The sequence below is a fragment of the Microtus ochrogaster genome, chromosome 8, assembly GCF_000317375.1.
Source record: "Microtus ochrogaster isolate Prairie Vole_2 chromosome 8, MicOch1.0, whole genome shotgun sequence".
NCBI classification, from domain to species: Eukaryota; Metazoa; Chordata; class Mammalia; order Rodentia; family Cricetidae; genus Microtus; species Microtus ochrogaster.
This window is the reverse complement of record NC_022015.1, coordinates 8,971,581-8,979,419: the sequence shown is the minus strand read 5'-3', so window position 1 is coordinate 8,979,419 and position 7,839 is coordinate 8,971,581. Positions and strand designations below refer to the sequence as shown.

The window sequence follows — 7,839 nt, the reverse complement described above, 5'->3', positions numbered from 1 at the left end:
CCTCATTGTCCTTCCTCATGTTTGATCTTAGACCATTTCTCTGCTTCATTTTAAAAGTTTACTTATTTTTTTCTGGAGTGTCTATTATTCCACTGGTCTGCCTAATGTGTTAGAGTTTTCATTTCTAAAATGTAACTTGAAAATTTTATATCTTCCACATCACCCCTTTTTGAATAGGAAGAATACAGTTTTGGTTTTTATTCTAATGCATTTGCCTGTGGATTCTAACATCTGTGCCATTTTGAGGCTAATATTAATTAATTTCGTTTTATGCTCATTAAAGGTGTATTTTATTCTTCCTGGTAATTTTGTTTTTATTTTCTTTGCATGTGTATATATGCACTGCTGAGTGTGTATATGTGCATATATAGGTGAGTGTGCATATGTATGCTTATATGTATGCATGGTATATATGCAGTGGGGAGGGAATAGGTGTGTAGAGACCTGAAGAAGGTGCAGGGTGTTCCCCTCTCTCAATGTCTACCTTGTTCTTTTGAGACAGATTCTCTTTCTCAGCTCAGAGTTCATATGTTTTAGCTAGGTGGACAGCAATTGTGGCCTAGGGATCCCCTCTCTCTGCCTACCTCAGTGCTAGGAATGCAGATGTTCAGGGGACCGTGTTTAGCTCTTACATTTACACTGAAACCCAAACCAATATTTATTTATTTGTTTGTTTGTTCAATTACTTACTACTTTAAAATGTTTTGATACAATATGTTTTGATCATGTCTTTCACCTCCCTCAATATCTTCCAGATCCTCTCCACAGCCCTACCCATAAAATTTCATGTTCTTTCCCTCTCTTGAAATATTAACCCTCTAAATTGAAATCAAAAGAAACAAACAAACAGAAAATATAATTAGACAAAAAGTACCAAACCAAACTAAACAAATTAAAAAACATGGGCACACAGGTATGAACAAACATGGAGTCCATTTGTGTTGGCCAACCCCTGGGCACAGAACCTACTCTGGAGTATATCTGACTTAGCCAGTGACACATTGTTGAAAAAACTGATTTTCCCTTTTTTAGCAGGTATCAGTTACAAATATCTCCCTGGTTGGGGATGGAACTTTTGATCCACCTCCCTTGCCTGTGGGATTTTGTCTGGTTTGAACCCATGCAGATCTTATATGTGCTGTCACAGCCTCTGTTAGTTCCCATGTGGCATTGGGCCTACTGGGCCTGGAAAACACTGCTTCCTTAGGGTCATCCTTCATCTCTGGCTCTTACGATCTCTCGACCCCCCCTTCTGTGTTAGCTCTCTGAGCCCTGAGGGGAGGGGCTTGACTTGATGAAGATGCCTCATTAGGAATGAGTGCTCTAAAGTCTCACACTCTGTCCATTGCCCAGCTGTGGGTCTATATATTAAGTACCATTTATTTCAAGAAAAGGTTCTCTAGTGAGGGCTGGACAGGGCTCTGATTTATGGGTATAGCGACATGTCCCCAGAAGTAATCATTTCTATGTTCCCTTAGTTGAACATGAGGTGGGGCATAAATGCAGAAGGAGGCTTGTGAGAGCAGAGGAAGGGACCGTAAGAAGGAAGGGGTGTTGTGGAATATATGTGACATGAAGGCAGGAGGATGAGCACAAGCCTCACCCTTGCCCTCATTCCTACCACAGCCTTGCAGCCCATGCTGGAGACATTGCAATGACTATTTGTGTCTTGCTTTTAGATGCCAAACATGACCTTGCCTTCACTCCCTGAGCCAGAAACTTTCTGCCACTTGGTGGGTGTCCACGGTACCTGGCTTTTCACATGCCATTCTTTGGAGTCTGGCATCTGAACTGCACTTCCTTAAGTACATCATATTTTCCCTAATTGACTGTGCATCTTCATTGCCAGTGACTTCTGAGTGGGGGCTACTTGAGGTTGCATTAACATGCTTAGTGTCATAGTCTTTACTATGGAAGCTGGAGGTAATTTAATCTCACATGGGCTAGGGGCAACTGTTCAGAACTAATTCTACTAGACTATACTGTGAATCTAGGGTAAAATATACTAAAATCATAGTACTTCCTTATGACCCTTACATGCAAAGTACTGCCTGGTGACCCTTACATACATAGTACTGCCTGGTGACCCTTATATACAGAGTACTACCTGGTGACCCTTACATACACAGTACTACCTGGTGACCCTTACATACACAGTACTGTCTGGTGACCCTTACATACACAGTACTGCCTGGTAACTCCATAGATCATTTCAATCTTTGTAATATAACCTCATTCACCCTTTCCAAATTACCATAACTTGAAAACGTTATTTTATTTAGTTTTCTTATATGTGAGTGCATGTATGTATGCATGCATACAAGTGTGCTTGTGTGTGTGTGTGTCTGTGTGTATGTACATGTGGAGTTCAACAGTCAACTCCATGTGTCATTCCTTGAGAGCCATCTGCCTTGTCTTTGGAAACAGGGTCTCCCACCAGCACCAGAGACTCAGTGATTCTCCTGCCTCTGTTTCCTCAGTACTAGGGTTGCAACTTTACATAATTACCCTTAGCTTTTTACATGAGTGCTTGGGCTAATACTCGGTTCCCCATGCTGGTGTGGAAAGCGCTTTACTGAGCCCCTTCCCATCCCCTGCCATTTCATGTTCTAGATAGAGCATTAACTCATCCAGCTCTGGTACTAGATCTAGGACTTTATCCCCAGACTAATACTACCCATGTCGTCTCTGCATAAACCATGCTTCTAATACTTTGAACTTTTTTTTATATCCAAAATTTAGCTAACTTGTTACCACCAGAGGATTCAAGCTGGAGGCTTTTATAGGTATGGCTTTTTTTCCCTTTCTTTCATTTTTTTTTTAAACTGTGTGATCTCTAACTCAGTAAAGTCCTTTGGCCCCATTGCAGATGGCCAACTCATTTTCTAACCTGGGGGAAACACCAACAGTTCCCATCTATCTTTCAGAAGCTGCAGCCAGAAGAAAGGTGAGGGGAGGTAACTCGTGAATCTAATTATTTTGCTCGCGGTATATGACTCAGATCAAACACCGTTTTGTCCTCTCTTTCCCCTTTAGGGGGGAATTAATTAGGCTCTAATTACACTGACTGAAAAAATAGAAGCTACAATAAAATTATTATTTTTTTTTAAAAAAAGCCATTAACAAGGTCTGTGCACAGAGCTCATTATGACCTAGGGAACGAGACTCATTTGGATTTTATGGCCTTTTCCATTTGCATTTTTATTAAACTCTTTCTTACCATCCTCAATATGTCTTCTGTGCATGGTATTGCCATCCTTGGGAATTTCCAGGTGTGTTAGATTAGATGCTTGAGGCTCCCTCACTCTCTTCACTTCCAGTCAAGGTGTGTTGGTCCCACGGAGCAGATTCATCATCATCACCCCTTAAACTGATTTAAAAGTTCGCACCGATTTCTTTTCCCCGTCTGGAAGGTTGTCTAAGTTGCAGGGGCTTCTGGTCCAGGTGAGTTAGATAAAAGCTAGAGTTTTTCTTCTGCGAAGGAAATAAGAAGAATTTATTCCCACCAAGACATCTCCCTGTAGAAAAGGAATTAGATTCCTCCCCGTGTTGGATGGAATCCAGCTGTATAGACTAAGTTGTTGGGGCAGTAGGAACAGTGTGACAGGTCCTCTTACCCTCATCACCATAACACAAGTCACATGGCACAGGACACAGGTCATCGCTTTAGTTAGAAAACTATCCCGGGAAGAGGTGTGATTTCCCTTTAGGTGACACAGTGCAGAATAGGATGGTGCCTCTCATTCAGACCCCAGGCTCTTCTTTACCAATACAACCCCACTACTGAAATAAGGATAACCTTAAGAAATCTGAACTCAAGCACTGGGCTAAGCGTCAAGAGTCCAGTTGAAGAGCGGGATGAGGGATTTTATGTGCGGGAGTGGGGTCAATATCATGATGGGGAAATGCACAGAGACAGTTGACCTGCGTGAGCTTGTGGGAGCTCACGGACTCTACACCCACAGCTAAGGAGCCTGTATGGGACCGACCTAAGCCCTCTGTGTGTGGGTGACAGTTGTGTAGTTTGGTCTGTCTGTGGGGACCCTAGAAGTGGGACAAGGACCTGTCCCTGACATATGAGCTGGCTTTTTGGAACTTCTTTCCTATGGTGGGATGCCTCCCTCAGTCTTGATGGGAATGGGGGGAGTTTGGTTTTGCCTCAACTTGATATGCCATGCTTTGTTGACTCCTTGTGAAGTCTTACCATTACCGAATGGAGATAGAAGAGGAATGGATAGGGAAGGGGGTAGAAGAGAGATTCGAGGAGGGAACTAGAGAAGAGGAGGGAGGGGAAACTGTGGCTGGTATGTAAAAGAAATTAAGAAATTTTATTTAAATAATTAAAAGAAATCTGTAGTCAGTCCCCAACCCTTTCCCCAGAATGCCTGTGTGTCTATAGTCTCTAAAAGAGCAGTGCTTCTCCTGCAGCAGCCCCAAGAGTCCACAGAGCTCCTGAGAGCTTGGAAGGAGATGCACCAGCCATGTACCCCTGCAAGAATCTGCTAGGGAGCCAAGGGCTTGGAATACTCTTTCTCCTGCCATTCTGGAGGCAGATGTGTGCACCAGGTGTCTGGCTCCAACCAGTGGTGCCAGAAATCCTGCATGTCCTCATGGTCTTCTGCAATCGGCCTGAGGCCCTCCCAGAGGTGGTTGCAGCTGATCCTGGGTGTGGGAGGAAGATGGGGAGTTAGACACTTGTCTGTCCCAGCTTACGTCACCTCCAGTGATGGGAGGATCTTCTACCACAAAAACTCCTGGGCCAAGTTTGGAGAATTCTGCCACCAGTGCTCTCTGCAGATGACAGGGCCTGCCATGGTGGCTGGGGAGTTTAACAACCACTCATAGTGCTTTGCCTGCATGAGTTGCAAGGTGCTATTTGAGGATGAGTGGGAAGTGTCATAATGAGGTGGCACCCATGTTTGAAAGGCTGCCCGTGGAGTCTGTCCGGGACCAGCTGCCCTGTTTGGTCACACTCATCTCCTTACTGGCCACCACTGAGTACAGACATGGCTTCTCCGTGTCTGTGGAAACTGCCTCTTCTAACTATGCCACCACCATTCAAGTGAAAGAGGTTAACCGGATGCACATCAGTCCCAACAACCACAATGCCATCCACCCTGGGGACTGAATCCTGGTGATCAATGGGACCTCTGCTCAGACTCTTTGAGTGGAGGAGGTGGAGGATGTTGGTGTGGGACAATTCTGTATTCTGTCAATTATGTTTTAAATAAATGCTGATTGGCCAGTAGCCAGGCAGGAAGTATAGGCAGGACAACCAGACAGGAAGTAGAGGTAAGGCAATGAGAACAAGAGTATTCTGGGAAAAAGGAAACTCTCTCTGCAGTTCTGTCCAGACACCAAAGAAGCAGGATGTGACCTGCCCTGCTGAAAAAGGTACTGAGCCATGTGGCTAACATAGACAAGAATAATGAGCTAATATAAGTTATAAGAGCTAATATGAAGCCTGAGCTAATGGGCCAATCAGTTTATAACTTATAGAGCCTTTTGTGTGATTTTCTTTGGGGCTTACCGGCTGTGGGAACTGGGTAGGACTGAAACCCCAACAAGCAGGCCCTCATGTTATAGGATGTTATTAACTAGACGAGCTAGACACTTCAGATACTAATTGAACATGACCCTGGTCCCCAGGGCCTGGACCAGCTGCAGCAAGATACCAAACTATCTCCCACATGTAAAGTATGAGCACTCTCACATTCTCAGCACCCTGGACACCAAGGAGAATCAGGAGAGGACACTGATGTGTTCTCTGAGGTGCAATAACAGCATCTCCAAGTCTCCTGACCCCAGATCCCCTGAGGAGCCCCTGTTTCTCAGCCATGGCATCAGCCACTTGAAATCCCTATGCTGCTCCAGCACCTGTTCATAGCAGATCTTCTGGTTCTGTGACCGGGCCTATGGGGAGGTCCTGGGTAGGGTTTCTTTGGGCAGGCCATCAAAGTGACTCACAAAACCACAGGCACAGTGATGGTCACGAAGGAGTTAATTCGTTGCAACGAGGAAGAAGAAGACTTTACTGACTGAGGTGAAAATGAAGCTTGGACCACCCTAAGGTGGTCAATTTTATTGGTGTTCTGCACAATGCCAAGACGTTGAGTCTGCTGATGGAGTATATTGAGGGGTTCACACTGAAGAACTTTCTGTGCAATGTGGACCCATTTCCCCTGGCAACAGAAAGTCAGGCTTGCCAAAGGCGTCTCCTCTGGAACAGCATATTTGCACCCAATGTGCATCATCCACAGGGATCTGAACTCACCCAACTGTCTCCTCAAGCTGGACGAGACTGTGGTGATAGCAGACTTTAAGCTGTCACATATTGTGGTGGAGGAGAGGAGAAGGCCTCCAGGAGAGAAAGCCACCACTAAGAAACATATGTTATGCAAGAGTGATTGTAAGGAACACTGTACCATTGTGGGAAACCCTACTGGACCACGGGAACTAGAAATCCTCAGGAAAACCTCCATCCTTGGCTGCCAGGTGTCCAGGGACTCTCCAACTCACTGAGGTTTGCCATCTTCCAAGTGAAATCTCACACTGTATTTGACAAATTGGGAGTGGGTTTGGTTAAAAATATAATGTATGGTGGGTCGTACTGCTTGGGTGATCGGGAGAATGGTTGTTGTTATCAGCTTTTATCTATCAGGTGATACTGAAATATTGTACAGAGACAAAATGAATTCTGGGATGGGAAGTTGTTTTTGGCCACTTTACTTGCTAAGTAGACTGTACTTGTGTGTGGAGTTTGCAAACTTGCTGCAGGGGAATCCTGAACTCTCAGCATGGCTCAGCATCCTGTAACTGGTTATGCTTGAGCTGTCCCAGCAAGTGTGGGAGTGGTGGGCCTGAGCTGGGCCATGAAGCAGACTAAATAAATTAAGTAGTTAACATAGTGCCAACACCGAGAGTGGAAAAGTAACTTAGGGCCTGACTTAAATAAACTTGGAGGAGTTAGAGAGATTAAAAAAATTAAAAAGTGAAAGAAATCTGAAATCTAGAACTCCTGAATCAGAGCTGATACAACCCATATCCTCAAATGTGTTTCTCACATTCCACCCAGGAGATTCTGCTAACTAGAAAGGCAAAGAAACCATCTGGTTAAAATATTAAGCTGAGATGAAAAACATACATTTTCAAAGACAAAGATGTACCTCATGTCCCATACAACAGAATATAATGACATGTTCCCCCTTGAGATACTGGGGGTTCTGACTGTGGCTGCTTCCCACGGGGGAACTGATTTGAAATTTTATGTATCTTAAAGACTGATATAATTTAGACTCCATTCTGTTAAAGGAGGCTGCTTGTTCATCTTGACTGCCCAGAACCAAAATAACAATACAGAAACTGTATTAGTTAAATCACTGGTTATCCCATTAGCTCTAGTTTCTTATTGGCTAACTCTTACATATTAATTTAACCCATTTCTATTAATCTGTGTATTGCCACATGGCTGTGGCTTCCTGGCTAAAGTTCCAGCATCTGCCTCTGGCTGGGTTACATGGCTTCTCCCTGACTCTGCTTTTCTTTCTCCCAGCATCCAGTTTACTTTCCCCCACCTAGCTCTGTTCCCCTATAGCTCTGCTCTAAACCCAAAGCAGTCCCTTTATTAACCAATGAGATTCATAGCATACATTTTTGTTAAAATAAAAAGGAAAGTTTTAACTTTAACATAGTAAAATTACATATAACAAAATAGGTATCAATCAAGAATTAGTTACAATATTTATATCTACTTTATCTTTTATCATAACTAAGAAAAATTATAATAATAACTATCTATTTGTCAATTTCATCAAAGACTCCAAAAGGATATAATGTTAC

At 43.6% G+C, this 7,839-nt stretch overlaps 1 pseudogene; it reads left to right on the top strand.

Annotated features, from left to right (window-relative positions):
* The first annotated feature begins 4,602 nt into the window (after nt 1-4,602).
* Nucleotides 4,603-6,522, top strand: LOC101997436 (annotated as a pseudogene).
* The last annotated feature ends 1,317 nt before the right edge of the window (nt 6,523-7,839 follow it).